Genomic DNA, 17,625 nt, shown 5'->3' on the forward strand with positions numbered 1-17,625 from the left:
TCTGACACAGAGCATAAAGGAACTCAGTTGATTAAGTAGCTATATATGCACATATTAAAAAAATTCTAGGCTACAAAGCCAAAGAAAACAGGAAACACCAAGACACACAATCGGTCCATTACATGAGAAGTAATCGGACATTATTGCTCCAGTTTATACATGAAGCCCCATTGTTCAGTTTAGATGGCAGTTTAAAAGCAAGAGCACCAACTCATACTATGGAAACCTAAAGAGCAGACAACAAAATTACCCATTTACATAATCTAACAAACTTTAAGCTAGCAGTCCTGTGACCACAAGTTTATTACTATGGACATTTGCACTTGTCTACTTCTAATATAATCATATAATGGGCAAGCACAAGTTTCCAGTATAGGATATGCATACGCACACAAATGTGGACCAAATTTCATCGGCTAGAAGCAATATATCATGTAAATGCAAAGTAAGTTGATCCAAGGTCAGAGAATCAATGCCAGGAGGCATTCTACAAACTCAAAAATCATAGGTTAAACACACTCATCTATCTTCCACAGACCAAATATTGCTTCTAACTTTCAAATCAAACTGTTGTTACACACATGTTTGCCGAATAAACTGTTGTTACACCCTAAAAAATCCTACATTTACTTTCTCAAATAGAATTGCATTTTTCTGGTTGTCAAAATAGGGTGAGCAGCAACTTTCTTGTCAACATGATGCCCTCTTGAAAATAAATGAGACCCGCCCATCACTTATTTGCGAACTACTTTTCAGTGTCTTCTATCGATGATAAGTGAGACAAAATACATATGGAACTTAATAATTAGCAGTTTCATTTTGATATACGCAATCTCAACCTTGAATCAAACAGGGAGCAATAAGACTTGAAGCACTACATGAGGAGTCAGTTGTGAAAATTACTGTACCAACTTTCAAACTTGAAGCGCTACAGACTTGAATGAACTTTCAGACATGAATCAAAATTAACGCAATGGTAAGGTGTCATATCTATCCTTGAGGTTCAATTAACAACACAACATGTCGCACGATGGTCAACTTAAGAAGCATGTATAACAAATTGTGCAATTTGCACGGGTTCCTAGCAATATATACCATGTAAATGCAGTGTATTTCGCACCAATATATCGGACCTGGGAGGGGGGGGCTTACAGTCTGCACGTCGGTACCATCAATCGTTATTGGTGGCATATTCGAGAGTCGAACCTCCTTGGCCTCCACTTGAGTTCAACCGGATGCCTTTGGAACCTGCACACGCACACACAACAGGGACATCAAAACCAATTAATCTACACTTGAATACATCTTTTAATCTTGAATTTGCATAGGACATTAGCTCTTTTGATCTTCAAATACATATTTTGTATTTGCTTAAAATCTATGGTGATGCTAACCGGCTGAGTAGAACAATCTATGGTCTTGCTGCTTCTAAGCTGCGTATAAAGTAGTTAACACAGTAACTAAAATACAGAGAAAGGCATGTGCTTTCCCAGCCTCACCATTGTTGAGATAAACAACAGCGAGAAAAGCAACAACTCAATTTCCCACAAATCCATAATGTGTAATCAAAAATTAATACCTATATTTTTTGTCTAACTATCCGACAATATTACGAATGGAATAACTTCAAAAATTAAACAACGACAATTCAGTAAACACATCATTTGTCCAAAATATAATGATGTTTAAACTTAAAATCAAGGGACGAAGGTCCTGCCTGAAGAACTGCCGTCACAAGTTCAGCAAACATAGCACACACTGTAACCTTCTGAAAAGGTGCAGTCTCTAGCCCATTAAGCATATTTTGAAGCACAAACAGAACTAATAAAAAAAGGGTAAGATTATCGAAAGAGTGTAGCTTACCATGATCATTCCTTTTTCTTGACTACAATGTGGTCCTAAACTTCCGATCATCATGGGTACAGTACAGACAACAGAGAAGCTTTGACTTGATTAGATTTAGCAAAACTACTCCATGCACGACGTTCAGTGAACGATCTCTGGACGACAAGTAATCAAATGGCTAGAGTTGTACTTTGTCTATTCATGAACGGTGTGATCAATAGTGTCGTCCACAGATCGGGCAAAGGCTGTCGTCCGCATAGCATTGCTCTAGATTTAGAACTGATCTTGAGTAGTCTTCCTGCGTCGTAGGGTACCATATTCCCATGAAGCTAATATCAACAAAATAAACGTCTTACTCCAAAGTCTAGAGTAATCCAAAAAGAGAACTAATCAATTGAAAGGTATCCATATCGTATGAGGAATGAAACAACACCTTCATTAACATGTCAGACCAGGATGAACCAATCTAACAATAGTCAAATAAATAGAGGAGCAGGCATACCCGAATTCCACTGCGGAAAGAGTGGTTGATTACTTTTCACGCTTATTCATCAATTGGTATCTTATCAGATGGATCAAATGAACTCTAGCCATAACTCATCATTCTTGGTATGGTTTGTGGCACAGGATGGTGGTGTCGCACTCCTGCAATTGAGATGTGTTTAAAGTATGACCGCAGCTGCATTCACCTCAACTTAACTCAGAAAACAAATCCGCACAAATGGAAATTCAAAAGAAAGATAATAGTTGATAGAAACCTAGATCAAACTGAGTAAGAAATAGCTCAGATTAAGCATAACTTGGCCAGAAAATAAAATACCTAAGACTCTGATGTATGGGTTTGCTCTAACTCTGCAAGAATTTTTATTTGGGGCAGTGTTTTCTATTGCAGAAAGTCTAACCACTACTAGGAAAAGGGCTATAGATGATATGGCCACTAATGGCGCACCAGAAATGTGGTGCGCCACTATTATATAGTAATGGCGCATCATGAGCTGGTGCGCCATTAGTGTGGTAGACACTAATGGTGCACCAGACCCACGGTGCGCCACTACTAACATATTTTTTTTAATTTTTCCAAAAATACTAATGGCGCACCAGCGCACAGTGCGCCACCTACCACACAGTGCGCCACTACTATATTTTTTTTGCAAAACTACTATCATTTTTATTTTTCGAACTCTTGAATATTTTTAAATTTAATTCATGGGCACTTTTTGAATTCATGAATATTTTTTCAAATTTGATGATATTTTTTCATATTCAATATGAAAAAATATTGAATATTCATGAGGACACTCAATCTCGATCCCCCTCCATCTCGATCGCAACACCCCCGCACCCTCCCCCGCTCCACCGCCGCCGACGACCCACCGCACCCTCCCCCGCTCCACCGTCACAAATGAATGCAACTAAAAATCCAAAAAAAATTGATTATATTTTCAAATAACAAATTTGATGATATTTTCAAATAACAAATTTGATGATATTCCTTTATATTCATAAATATTTTCAAATAACAAATTTGATGATATTTTTTAAAAATTTAGTACTGTTTTTATAAAAATTTATTACTGTTTCATATTAATATTCATTTTCTAAAAAATTATTAGATGCAACAAAAAATAAAAAAAATTACTTATGTCGCACCGCTGGCTGGTGCGCCATTGCTATCTAAAAAAAGATTACTTATGGCGCACTGCTCGGGGGTGCGCCATTGCTATCAAAAAAAGACATACTAATGGCGCACCACCAGGGGGTGCGCCATTAGTAATCTTCCCCTAGCTAATTCGCCTGATCCCTTCGTCCCTCCCTCCACTTCCTCCCTCACTCCACACCCGCTCCGACGACCCCTGCGCCCCGCCTCGCCGTCTCGATCCTCGCCGCCGACCCACTGCGCCACCGCCCCACCCACTGCACCGCCGCCCGGTCTCCTCCGCCCGTAAGTTCCCCTCCTCCTCCGCCCGTCCATCACCTTCGGCCTCCTGCCCCTAACTGACTCAACTCCCCTAGCCTCCGCATAGAGCACGGGGCCCGCTTCTACGCCGCCATCGCCGTCGTCCTTGACCTCCTCTCCCCTCCTCTGAAGAAGGAGCACAGGGCCCGCTGCTACGCCGCCATTGTCGTCATCTTGCCTGATCTGAGGCGCGATTGGGAGGAGAAGGGAACACACCCTCATCCTCAGCCCGCCATCGACGCACCCTCGTCCTCAGCCCGCCATCGATGCACCCTCGTCCTCCACTCCTCCACGGTGAGCCATCCTCTCTCTTCCAACTCCCTGTTCTGAATTTGTACTGCCAAGTCTGAATTTGTACTGCCAAGTCTGAAATTTTCATCGTTATTCTTAAGTCTGAAGTTAGCTAAACACTTACCTGAAACATTTCTGTCAAACTAAAGCAAGCAAACACTTAACTGAATTTTCAATGACAGGCTCTTTCACCAATGTGAAAAAATGAGGGTAAGAACTAACAATGTGCATAACTGAATTTTTGGTCTAACACCAAGATCTCCTACTCCTGATCAATTGAAGGAAACCCACTGTTGACTGTACCAATTGAACAAAGCTGCAGGGTACATTATGTTAAAGATTTCCTACTTTAGTGATTTTTAGGAAGAGCACTTAAAAAATTTAGTCAACACTGATTTCCTACTTTAGTGATTTTTAGGTTTATGCTGATTCAACAAATCCATTTGGCCTATTGAAACTTTAGAACTTGTGATCAGGAGATGTTTGGGAAAAAGGAGTGTAGGTACTGTTCTTGTGTTGGGATAATTTTGTAGATTTTTAGGAGCTAGGGGAAATAGGGTTGTAGTTGTAAACTGAAAATGGATCAGAATGGAAAAGTGGGTGTTTCTCTCAAAAATTTCTAAAGAGTAGGATGGGTCTTTGTTCAAAAATGATTTATAGGAATTATAGGGTCTCCCATAAATTTTGTGGCAATTTTATAAAAATTATTTGAATTAGTTTTAGTGCAACAGAGGCAACTCAGAGTTTGAAAATGGCATTAAAGGAATCTGTTTTTAGGGTAAATTCTATTATGAACTAATTCCTACTGTTATTTAAAATATAAATGAAATGATTTGGAACACCAAGCAAGATTTACGTTTCAAGTTGCTGAACCTTTTCATATAAGCTTGCAGAAGATTTAATTGATCGTACAGAAAATGAAAAACGAAAGTCATACCGATCCTAGTTGGTATTATTTTTCATGGCTAGAAGATATATTGCTGTACCCCGAGTGAAGGGAAGGAGTTTACTGGGTTTTGTCTCTGACCATCGTGTCATGATGATTTTGCAGGTACCCCGAGAGGCCCTTGAGTTTGCCGGAATGTCGATTAACTTCCGTTCCGGCAAATTCAGGTACTCCATATGTCCTATTTTCAGCAAAGGTCATGCTAAAATTTTTCGTGAATTTTAGCATGACTTTGCTAAAAATAGGACATATGGGGTACTTGCGACAAATTCATGGGCCGGGTTATCTTAGTACTTAATTAAGTAGGATCAACTGCCTCTTGTGTTATACATATAGAAGTGTTATACATATAGAAGAGTGATATCAACTCATAGTAGAAAAAGGGTCAAACGTGAAGCACATTAGTGCCGGTTTGAATTTGAGCCGGCACTAATGTGTACATTAGTGCCGGTTCCAACGGCTAGCCGGGCCGCTCACATTAGTACCGGTTCGTGGCGAACCTTTAGCACCGGTTCGTGCCACGAACCGGTACTAATGAGAGTTGTGGCAGGATGTTGTCAGTCTGGGGCCCCTCCAGCACCTTTAGTACCGGTTCTTGGCACGAACCGGTGCTAAAGGTGGTCGTACATAAACCCTTCGTCCACCCGAGCTCGCTCTGTTCTTCCCCCTTTCCCCTCTCCTCTCTGTTCTTCCCCTCTTCCTCTCGAGCTCATCACACATTTTGCCCAAAATTTGTCAAGATTTGAAGGCCCCCATCCATTCAAATGATCACAAAGGTTAGCAACTTTGTCCTTTCATCTCTCATTGGTAGATTAGCTCTTGCAATGCTTTATATAGTGATTAATTTGTGAGTTTAGTAATTTGGGAGGAAATATATGTGCTAGTATTTGATTTATATGCAATTTGAGGTCAAAAATAACACTTAGTTTGCATATGTAGGTGTGGTTTACTTAGTGCCTTCTAAATCTCCGTCGTAACCACCGTCGATCGCCCGCACCGTCCCGTCGCCGGCACCACCTTGTGGTGAGCCTCTTGTTCATGAAATTTTATATAAAAATAGATGTTTGTGTGATTTGGATATATAGTTACTCGTATAATTATCTTACCCGTACGTTGTTTGTTAGACATAGTGCCATGGTTTTGATATCCGTCCCCGTCGGCCCTCGTCCTTGTTATGATTCGGATGTGGTATATATATTCTCTTTTAAAACTAGTTGCATTTCGTGTTTATGACAAATTATGCCCATCAACTTGACATAGATATTTTTTCTAGGAGGTATGTGAACCGGAAATTCCAACCGACCCTATTGTCGAGAGGTTAAATTTAGTTGAAAGAGAAAACGAGTACTTGAAAGAAAAATTGAAAAGAATTGAGGGGGAGAAGATGGAATTGGAGTTGCATGTTGCCGATGTTGATGATCACAAGATCAAAATGGAGAAAATGCGCTTGAAGATTAGAAAGTTTAGAAAATATGCCATCGATAGTGAAGCTTGGTACCATTATGCTGTTGGATCAATTGTTACCTTAGTTGCGATCTTGATCGCATTTGTTGTTGCATTTAAATGCTTTAGCTAGAGAGTTATTTGTTTGTTGCATTTAAGTATTGTATGAACTTTATGTATGAACTTGTATTAAGTTGGTGTTTTTGGTGTTGTGTATTGAAGATGAGCCGATAATGGATGTACGATGACCAATGCTCTCCCGAGTTCATTAATGGCGTGCAAACTTTTCTGCTTGCGGCTGAGGCAAACAAGCGGGCGGATGGTTTTATGCCTTGTCCATGTGCTGTCTGTAAGAATGGTCAAAATTACTCTAAGTCAAGAACCATTCACATCCACCTGTTTAAGTCCGGTTTCGTGCCCCACTATAATGTTTGGACCAAGCACGGAGAAAGAGGGGTTATGATGGAAGACAATGAAGAAGAAGAGGACGACGACAGCTATCCTGGCCATGGGTTCCCTGAATACGATGATACAACAATGGGGGAAGAAGCTGAGCCGGTAATGCGGGAAGAAGCTGAGCCGGCAATGCGGGAAGAAGCTGAAGAAGAGGCATCAGATGAGCCCGTTGATGATCTAGGTCGGGCCATTGCCGATGCAAAGAGAAACTGCACAAGTGATTTGGAGAAGAAGAAGTTGCAGCGCATGTTAGAGGATCACAAAAAATTGTTGTACCCAAATTGCGTAGGTGACAAGAAAAAGCTGGGCACCACACTGGAATTGCTGCAATGGAAGGCAGAGAATGGTGTATCTGACAAGGGATTTGGAAAGTTGCTGGTAATGATAAAGGATATGCTTCCAAAGGACAACGAATTTCCCGAGAGTATGTACGAAGCAAAGAAGGCTGTCTGCCCTCTAGGGTTAGAGGTGCAGAAGATACATGCATGCCCTAATGATTGCATCCTCTACCGTGGTGAGTACGATGATTTGAAAGCTTGCCCGGTATGCGGTGCATTGCGCTATAAGATCAGCCGCGATGACCCTGGTGATGTCGAGGGCGAGCGCTCCAGGAAGATGATTCCTGCCAAGGTGATGTGGTATGCTCCTATAATACCATGGTTGAAACGTTTGTACCTAAGGCCATTAGTTGAAGAACTCTTACAACTATGGAATGGAACAGGTGTACGTGCATGGGATGAGCACATGGGGGAAGAATTTGACCTAAAGGCGTTGCTGTTCGTGACCATCAATGATTGGCCTGCTCTCAGTAACCTTTCAGGACAAACAAACAAGGGATACCGCGCATGCACGCACTGTTTGGACGATACCGACAGTATATATTTGGCTAATTGTAAGAAGAATGTGTACCTGGGACATCGTCGATTTCTTCCGAGCAGGCATCCCGTAAGAAAGAAAGGCAAGCATTTCAAAGGTGAGGCGGATCACCGGACGAAGCGTCGCCACCGTACTGGTGCTGATGTACATGATATGGTCAAGGATTTGAAAGTGGTCTTTGGAAAGGGTCCTGGTGGACAACCTGTTCCGAATGACGTTGACGGACGCGCACCCATGTGGAAGAAGAAATGTAAATTTGGGACCTGCCCTATTGGAAAGACCTAGAGGTCCGCTCCGCAATCGACGTGATGCACGTGACGAAGAATCTTTGTGTGACCCCGCTTGGCTTCTTGGGCGTGTATGGGAAGACAAAAGGTACACCTGAGGCACGGGAGGACCAGCAACGTATGCACGGAAAAGACGGCATACATCAGGGTCATGCAAGCTATGCTCTTACCAAAGAAGAGAAGGAAATCTTCTTTGAATGCCTGCTCAGTATTAAGGTACCGTCTGGCTTCTCGTCGAATATAAAGGGAATAATAAACATGGCAGAGAAAAAGTTCCAGAACCTAAAGTCTCATGACTGCCACGTGATTATGATGCATCTGCTTCCGGTTGCATTGAGGGGGCTTCTACTGGAAAACGTTCGATTAGCCATTGTGAAGCTATGTGCATTTCTCAATGCAATCTCTTAGAAGGTAATCGATCCAGAAATCATACCAAGGTTAGAGAATGATTTGGTGCAATGTCTTGTCAGTTTCGAGTTGGTGTTCCCACCATCCTTCTTCAACATCATGACGCACGTCCTAGTTCACCTATGCGAAGAGATTAACGTTTTGGGTCCTGTATTTCTACACAATATGTTCCCCTTTGAGAGGTTCATGGGAGTCTTAAAGAAATATGTTCATAACCGTGCTAGGCCAGAAGGAAGCATCTCCAAGGGCCATGAAAATGAGGGGGTCATTGAGTTTTGTATTGACTTTATTCCTGACCTTAAGCCGATTGGTGTTCCTGAATCGCGGCATAAGGGTAGACTGGATGGAAAAGGCACACTAGGAGGGGAATAAATAATATGTATGGACGGACATTCTCTCACTGAAGCACACTACACAGTTCTACAGAATTCCGCCTTGGTGGCTCCATATATGGATGAACACAACAATTTGCTACGCTCCAAACACCCGGAGCGGTCTGATGACTGGATTACACGTGAACAAACCAGGAGTTTCGCCAGCTGGTTGCAGACACGTACCATTCATGACACCTCTACTGAAGATGACCTGTACTTGCTGTCCCAGTTACCATCTTCGAATATAATGACTTTCAAAGGGTACGAGATAAATGGTAATACATTTTACACGATCGCCCAAGATAAGAAGAGCACCAACCAAAACAGTGGTGTCCGCTTTGATGCAGAAACCAAGACGGGAAAGGAAACATATTATCGTTATATACAGGACATATGGGAACTTGACTATCGACGTGGTTTGAAGGTCCCTTTGTTTCGGTGCAAATGGGTCAATATGACACGAGGCGGGGTAACGGAAGACCCGCAGTACGGAATGACAACAGTGGATCTCAACAATCTTGCGTATGCAGACGAACCATTCGTCCTAGCCAATGATGTGGCACAGGTTTTCTATGTGAAGGACATGTCTACTAAGCCGAGAAAAAGAAAAGATAAGGAAGCGAATGCATCGTACGATGATCCAAAGCGGCACATAGTTCTTTCTGGGAAGAGAAACATCGTGGGAGTGGATGACAAGACCGACATGTTAGAAGATTATGAAAAGTTTGATGAAATTACTCCATTCACAGTGAATATTGACCCGAGCATCCCGTTAAATGATGAAGATTTTCCATGGTTACGGCGCAAAGGGACACACGTGAAGAAAAAGTTTCACACCCAAAGATCTGGGATGTGATCGGCTTCACTAGCTATCATCACTTTCTTCTGTGTTTCACACCCAGGAGGGAATCTCTATAATAGTTAGGGTAGTTATGTGTTTTGGCATTTGAAATGCGAAGAAATTTTACGTGCAAACAAATTCTTTCATGCGTTTACTGATTTTTAAAGTTAAGTTATTCACAAACTAGTGATTCACACTAATTTCAAATAATTCAAAATTTAAACTATTCAAATTTGAAAACTACGGGCACTAACAGAAAGTTTGTAATTTTTTGTACCTAAAGCAAAAATATTCACAAAGAAACTCTAAATACACAAAAAAAACAACTCAAAAATAAATAAAGGAAAAAATAAAAAAGCCCGCCTACTATGCCAGAGTGGCCTGCAGACGACTAGAAACCCAACCTGTTGTTGGGCCAGGATGCAGGCCCGCAAAGGCCCAGTAGGCCCACAGGGCAGCACAGAACATGTAGGCCCAGTAGGCCTGCTTTGGAGAGGAGCTCGAGAGAGCTACCGCACGGGGGTTTATAAACCAGTGCGGATGCCCCTCGGCTAGCGAGGTGGGACTAAACTTGCCGCACCGCACCTGCGCCAGCGCACCCCCTTTAGTACCGGTTCGTGGCAGCAACCGGTACTAAAGGGGGGGCCTTTAGTACCGGTTGGAGCCACCAACCAGTACTAAAGGGGGCCGCTTCCCGCCACTTGGCATTGCCAAAACAGGCCTTTAGTACCGGTTGGTGGCTCCAACCAGTACTAAAGGCCCCTCCTATATAAACAACATTTACGAAAATTTCAGTTTCTCATCTGCATCTTCTCCTCTGCACCATCGCCCGCCGCCCCCGTCTCCATATCCCTCGTCGCCGCCCCCGTCGCCGCCCCGTCCCCGTTGTCGCCGCCCCGTCGTCCCCGTCCCCGTCGTCCCCGTCGTCACCGCCGCCCCGTCCCGGCCCGTCCCGTCGCCGCCCCGTCCCCGTCGTCGTCGCCGCCCCGGCCCGTACGTCCCCGTCCCCGTCGTCGCCACCCCGTCCCTGTCCCCGTCATCGCCGCCCCCCGTCGCCTCTCGCCTCGCCGGTGAGCGCGCACACACACATACATTTTTTTAGTTTTTTAGTTATAGAAATAGTTATAAAAATGTTAGAAATTTTTCTTTTTTTAGTTATAGAAATAGTTAGTTATATAGCATTGTTAGAAATGTTAGAGTTGTTAGAATTTTTTTTGTTTTTTAGTTATAGAAATAGTTACAAAAAGTTAGAATTGTTAGAAATTTTTCTGTTCTTTAGTTATAGAAATAGTTAAAAAAAGTTAGAAAATTTTCTTTTTTTAGTTCTAGAAATATTAGAAATGTTATACAAATGTTAGTTATATATATAGAAATGTTATAATTTTTTTTCTTCTGTTTTTTAGTTATAGAAATATTAGAAATGTTAGTTATATAGCATTGTTAGAAATGTTATAGAAATGTTAGTTATATAGAAATGATAGAAATTTTAGTTATCAAAATCCAATCATTAAAAAAATGTTACTTTTTGCGGGCATATAGCTAGTATTTGTTCTCGACGATGCCCGGCCCGCATCCTCGCCGTCGACCCGTCCGCGATGACGTCCGGCTGACCCATGTCCGGGACTGGGCTCCGCCGGGCTGGCACTGGGAGGTGCTGCCTGGAGGGGCGCGCCGCTTGATGAGGAACCCGGCCTCGGGTCCCGTCGTCGACCCTGATCTTGTTTGGTGGCGTTCGCGTGGGCCAGTTTCGGTGCGGAGGGAGCCGGCCCCGCCGGAGGTGGTACTTCGCCGTGTCAGGGAGGAGGACGAGCACGTCCATCGCTACATGGTTGTGTTAGAGGGCGGCAGGTTCTCCAATACCTGGCAGTTTCTTCAGGGATCTCACTTCAGCTATGATCCTGTGAGGGTTCCTTCTCTATGGGTGTCCACCGCCCGCGCCGCAGGAACCGCGAGTGTCCTAGATTCTTCTGTAGTATTCGATCTTTATTAGCTACCTAGCCAGGGATGTATTCGATATTATATATTATTCGAGACGATTTATTCGATATTATATATATTATTCGAGACGATGTATTCGAGATTATATCTATTATTCGAGACGATGTATTCGAGATTATATCTATTATTCGAGACGATGTAATTTGAATACTAAATTGTTTTATATTTCTTTTGGATTAGTTAAATAAAAGCTATGGCGGACAATACCGGCAGAGAGGGAGAACAGACCCTGTTCGATATGATACGCCATCTTCGCGGGCTAGATGATGATCAGAATGAAGAAGATTATGACGGCTCCGAATTTCTAAACAACACCGGGGAGGGTGATATGATATTCGATCACGACGACCGAATTGATGAAGTCATGAACTATGATTATGATGATGACGAAGAAAATGTTGATCTTGAAACAACAAAGACCGGCGAGGTATATATATTTATATAAGCAGGCATCTGGTGATCATCACATGTTTTAAATGACTTGAAGATATATTAACGAATCGATCTTTCTTCTTTCAGCCATCCGGATCGAGCAAATCTTCAGGCAACAGGACGAAACGAGGCCCGAACAAAAAGTTGAAGGAGGGCGTAAAGTACAATATCGAGGCCATCAAACCTAATGGCGAACCATTAGCGCCTAAGAAGATTGCGGACAAGTTCGTTCGTCAGTGCGGAGTTCTTGTGAAGGACCAACTCCCGATCTCCCTTCAAGAATGGAGAGAGCCAACAAAGCCACGTCCAGATGTTACTTTTGTCGACGATAGACAAAAAGGTCTGCTTTGGGATACTCTCATGGAACATTTCACCCTACCAGATCATTTCACAAAAGCAGATGTGCAGAAAGTCAAGGACCCTGCTCTTAGGAAGATGGCGGTTGCATTCAAGAGCCACAAGAATCGTGAATGGGACAAGTACGTCAAGGGAGGAAGGAAGGCTCCAGTATTCGAGGGAACACTAGAGAAGCAAAGTGCTCATTGGGACGATTTCGTGAAATTCAAGGATTCGGAATTAGCTAAGGAACGGTCGAGAATAAACAAGAAGAATGCCGAAAAAAGGATAAGTTCCATAAGCTGGGGCCAGGTGGCTACGCGGTGGCAATGCCTAAGTGGGATAAGTTTGAGAAAGAGATGGAGGATGCAGGTGTCACTCCGGTTACTAGGAGCTAGCCCCCCAGGCGCAGGACTTGGTTCTATGCGCATGGGGGGGAGTTGGACCCGAAGACAGGCAAAGTTTCGACGAAGGCATGTCTGAACGGAGCCGACGTTGTGATACTTGTTGCAATAGAAAAGGCTCGATCGGGGGTATTCCAGCCCAACAGAGAGAACGACGAGCTTACGCGTGCCCTGGGAAATCCTGAACACCCGGAAAGAACACGAGGCAAGGGCGCTATTCCGTGGTATGAGGGGTTTTCGGACTGGAACGCCGACTACAGAACCCGTGCGAGAAAGAAGATTGCGGAGGAGAAGAAGAGGAAGATGGAGGAGGAGCAGAGGAAGCTGGACTATGAACGCCTTCAAGGCCTAGAATCAGCGCACGCGGACTTGGCAGTCAAATTCCTGCGGCAACAGGAGCAGATCGACTCACTTAGCCAACAAAGGGGGTCTCAGCAGCTGCAGCAGCTATAGGATGATCCAGCATTGGATAGCACCGCCCCATCCATGCCGAGAAGCAGCGTGGGTTCTGCCCCGGGCGACGCAATGCTGGATAGATACCCCGTGGATGACATCATGGAGAACACTAACTACGAGCTACACTTCAAAATGAAGAACATATCCATGAAGGTGGCGGACGCCGTTGCTTTTACAAATCCCCCCGAGGCAACCTTCCATTGCAACCCGATTCCAGCGGGCTATGCTCGTGTCTTGGTTGATGAGGTGGTGGACCCATATTCGGGGCTACAGCTTGACATTCCTGGAGGTGACGACGAGCACACATTGGGAGATGCCATACATCATGTCATCCTATGGAGAAAGGATTGCATCGTCTTTCGAAGGCCACCGACACCGTGTCACCCGACTCCTCGTCGAAGTCCGCCACCGAGTCAGCAGACTCCCGCTCCTCCAAGTCCACCAACGCGTGAGGCCACTCCTCCTCCTCCAAGTCCGGCAAAGCGTCAGGCCACTCCTCCTCCAAGTCCACCAACGCGTGAGGCCACTCCTCCTCCAAGTCCACCAACGCGTGAGGCCACTCCTCCTCCAAGTCCGGCACAGCTTGAGGCCACTCCTCCTCGTCCAACTCAGCCCCGTTAGCCGTCTCCGCCACCTCAGCAATCGCAGAAGAGATACCCCGCAGCTATGGTGCGTAGCGGTACGAGTCGAGGTAGTACAAGAAGTACAGGCGGAGGCAAGCGATATAAATGTGGTCCAAGCCTCACTACTCCACTTCCTCAGAGGGCTTACGACAGGACCCAGGAGCAAACCAATGCCATAGTGCGGGCAGAAGTGGACGCCCATTTTGGACCGAAACCGCCACCGCCGCCAAGGGAGAAAGTGCCTGCGGAAAAGATTGACCACTTCATTCATATGGCTCAACCACCAGCTCCCAAGCCTGTTGACATAGACTATGAGCGCCACATCAGGAAGTTAAATCGAGCACGTCAACAGAAGGACGCGAGCTCGAGCTCGAGCAAACAACAAGTAGCTGTCAAAAAATGCGGGAAAACCGTTCCCCAGCTGGGAGAACAGGCGGCACAATCGATCCCCTCGCTTGTTGTGCCAACAACACGTGACAGTACGCGCGCCCAATATTATTGTGGGCAAACAGTTTACGTTCCCGAGGTGGGCGATGTGTTAATAACCGAGGAGCATATAATGCAGGCTGAAATTCTCAACATCACTGTTGGACAACTCCTCGAGATCGAGCCCATGCCTGTGCTTACAGAGGAGGAAATAAAACGGAAATATGTCCGGGGCGAACCTTTGGTCAAGCCAGACGAGGTCAAGAAGCTCCCAACGAGAATGTATGAATTGCATCAATGGTACATGAACATTACCAAGATATCCAATCGAGAGCCCCTCATGGTGAATATCAAGAAGGATCATTACTACCATGAGAAAGCTGTGGTCGTTGAGTATTCTGAACTGTTTCAGTTATACAATCAAGACGCACTCGACAAATCTATTGTCAGTTGCTATTATCTGTAAGTGATTTCTTTCTGTAATTTAAGTCTCAAGCTAGCTGTAGTGATCCTTCTGATCAATCATTACCTGTAATTATCCTCACTATATTCTTTTCCGTGGTATTATGCAGGATGAAGATGTATGAAATGAAAAAAGGTGGACGCTATGGCATTGGGTTCATTGACCCAAACACCGTTAATGAATACACATGAGAATAGATCCATATCATGAAAAACATGTAGAGGACATCATGCTAGAGTTCTTGAAGCGCCTCAAATACAATGAAGATATACTACTTCCTTACAACTTCCAGTGAGTCACACTGTCTTTTACTACAAATTCTCTGTTTTTGCCTACTAGCTAGCTACATGTTTTTGCTTACATATGCCCGCTTAATTAAGACATGCAAACGTGTGTGCATGCATATTTCACTGGATCTTGTGTATCATTAAAGTTGACGCCGGAACAGTTGAAATACTGGACTCACTACTCAAAGCAAATACTGACTATAACATCTTGTTTGGGATAGTCAACAGGTAATTTCAATCATTATTAACTATATATCTCGGCCTATTTAGTTCATCATTTCATGATATGAACTATTTAATAACCCCTTTATTCATTTTGTTTTTGTCGGCGGGCAAGGCTTGGGCAAGGTTCATCAGCGTCACTCCAGGCGAATGGAAACAAAAGCTGAAATGGTTTCGACCCAAGGTAAGTAATTAAGTTGTACTACCTAGCTAGCTAGCTGCCATCTCTTTAATTATCATGCTTGATTAATTATTATCTGATCAAATTCCATTCTCGTAAAGGCCCTGAAGCAGGCGCAGGGGACTGATCTGTGTGCATTCTGCGTTTGCGAGAACATTCACATGATGGCGTCCGAAAGGAGCAGATCTCAAAGACAGGAATGGGTACGTTTGTCAGAACACTATTCACAATTTTTACACCATTATCGATATCTAGTCACACAACTAATACACCTGCATATTGATCTCCTTCTTAACAGTTCACAGAGGTGCGGGACAAACTCCTACCAACGGAGCGCGTAGAAGCACTTCAAGAGGAAATAGCGGGATTTTTGCTCGACCAGGTCATAAATCCGAAGAGAGAATACTATTACCCGCTACCGCCCCCATGAACCACTTCCAATTGTCATCGTGCTCCGAAGGCACCAATTAGGCTAATGCCACTGGCTCCGAAGGCAACATGTAGGAGAAATTGTATATAGCTATACATGTGTGTATGTGTGAATTAATATGGTGGTTTGTGAGACATTGATGATATATATATGATTGGTTCTACTAGAAACTCTAGTTATATATATATATACATACGCATAACGTGTACAATGTGTAGTATCGTAAAATACCAGCAAACGAAAAAGAATTAAAATGGAAAACACAAAATTAAATAAAAAAGAAATCATAAATCCAAAAACCCCCCAAACCTTGTAGTACCGGTTGGTGTTACCAACCGGTACTAAAGGGATCCCGGCCGCCGCAGCTGGCTCGTGCCACGTGGTTGCCCTTTAGCACCGGTTCGTGCTGAACCGGTACTAAAGGGGGGGCCTTTAGTGCCCACACTTTAGTGCCGGTTACGAAACCGGCAGTAAAGGGCCTTACGAACCGGTGCTATTGCCTGGTTCTGCACTAGTGTCCAAAGACTTGAGGAACATAATAAAGATATACATAGGGAATTAATATAGAGTAATCCAAAAAGAGAACTAATCAGTTGAAAGGTATCCAGATCGTATGAGGAATGAAACAACACCTTCATTAACATGTCAGACCAGGATGAACCAATCTAACAATAGTCAAATAAATAGAGGAGCAGGCATACCCGAATTCCACTGCGGAAAGAGTGGTTGATTACTTTTCACGCTTATTCATCAATTGGTATCTTATCAGATGGATCAAATGAACTCTAGCCATAACTCATCATTCTTGGTATGGTTTGTGGCACAGGATGGTGGTGTCGCACTCCTGCAATTGAGATGTGTTTAAAGTATGACCAGCAGCTACATTCACCTCAACTTAACTCAGAAAACAAATCCGCACAAATGGAAATTCAAAAGAAAGCTAATAGTTGAAAGAAACCTAGATCAAACTGAGTAAGAAATAGCTCAGATTAAGCATAACTTGGCCAGAAAATACAATACCTAAGACTCTGATGTATGGGTTTGCTCTAACTCTGCAAGAATTTTTTATTTGGGGCAGTGTTTTCTATTGCAGAAAGTCTAACCACTACTAGGAAAAGGACTATAGATGATATGGCCACTAATGGCGCACCAGAAATGTGGTGCGCCACTATTATATAGTAATGGCGCACCATGAGCTGGTGCGCCATTAGTGTGGTAGACACTAATGGTGCACCAGACCCACGGTGCGCCACTACTAACATATTTTTTTAATTTTTCCAAAAATACTAATGGCGCACCAGGGCACAGTGCACAATTACTAGTTTAACTAGTAATGGTGCACCTACCACACAGTGCGCCACTACTATTCTTTTTGCAAAACTACTATCATTTTTATTTTTCCAACTCATGAATATTTTTAAATTTAATTCATGGGCACTTTTTGAATTCATGAATATTTTTTCAAATTTGAAGATATTTTTTCATATTCAATATGAAAAAATATTGAATATTCATGAGGACACTCAATCTCGATCCCCCTCCATCTCGATCGCTATCCCCCCCTCACCATATCCCCCTCGCCGCCAAGCACCCCCCGCACCCTCCCCCATTCCACCGCCGCCGATGACCCCCCGCACCCTCCC

The sequence above is a fragment of the Triticum urartu genome, chromosome 2 (genome assembly GCF_003073215.2).
Source record: "Triticum urartu cultivar G1812 chromosome 2, Tu2.1, whole genome shotgun sequence".
NCBI classification, from domain to species: domain Eukaryota; kingdom Viridiplantae; phylum Streptophyta; class Magnoliopsida; order Poales; family Poaceae; genus Triticum; species Triticum urartu.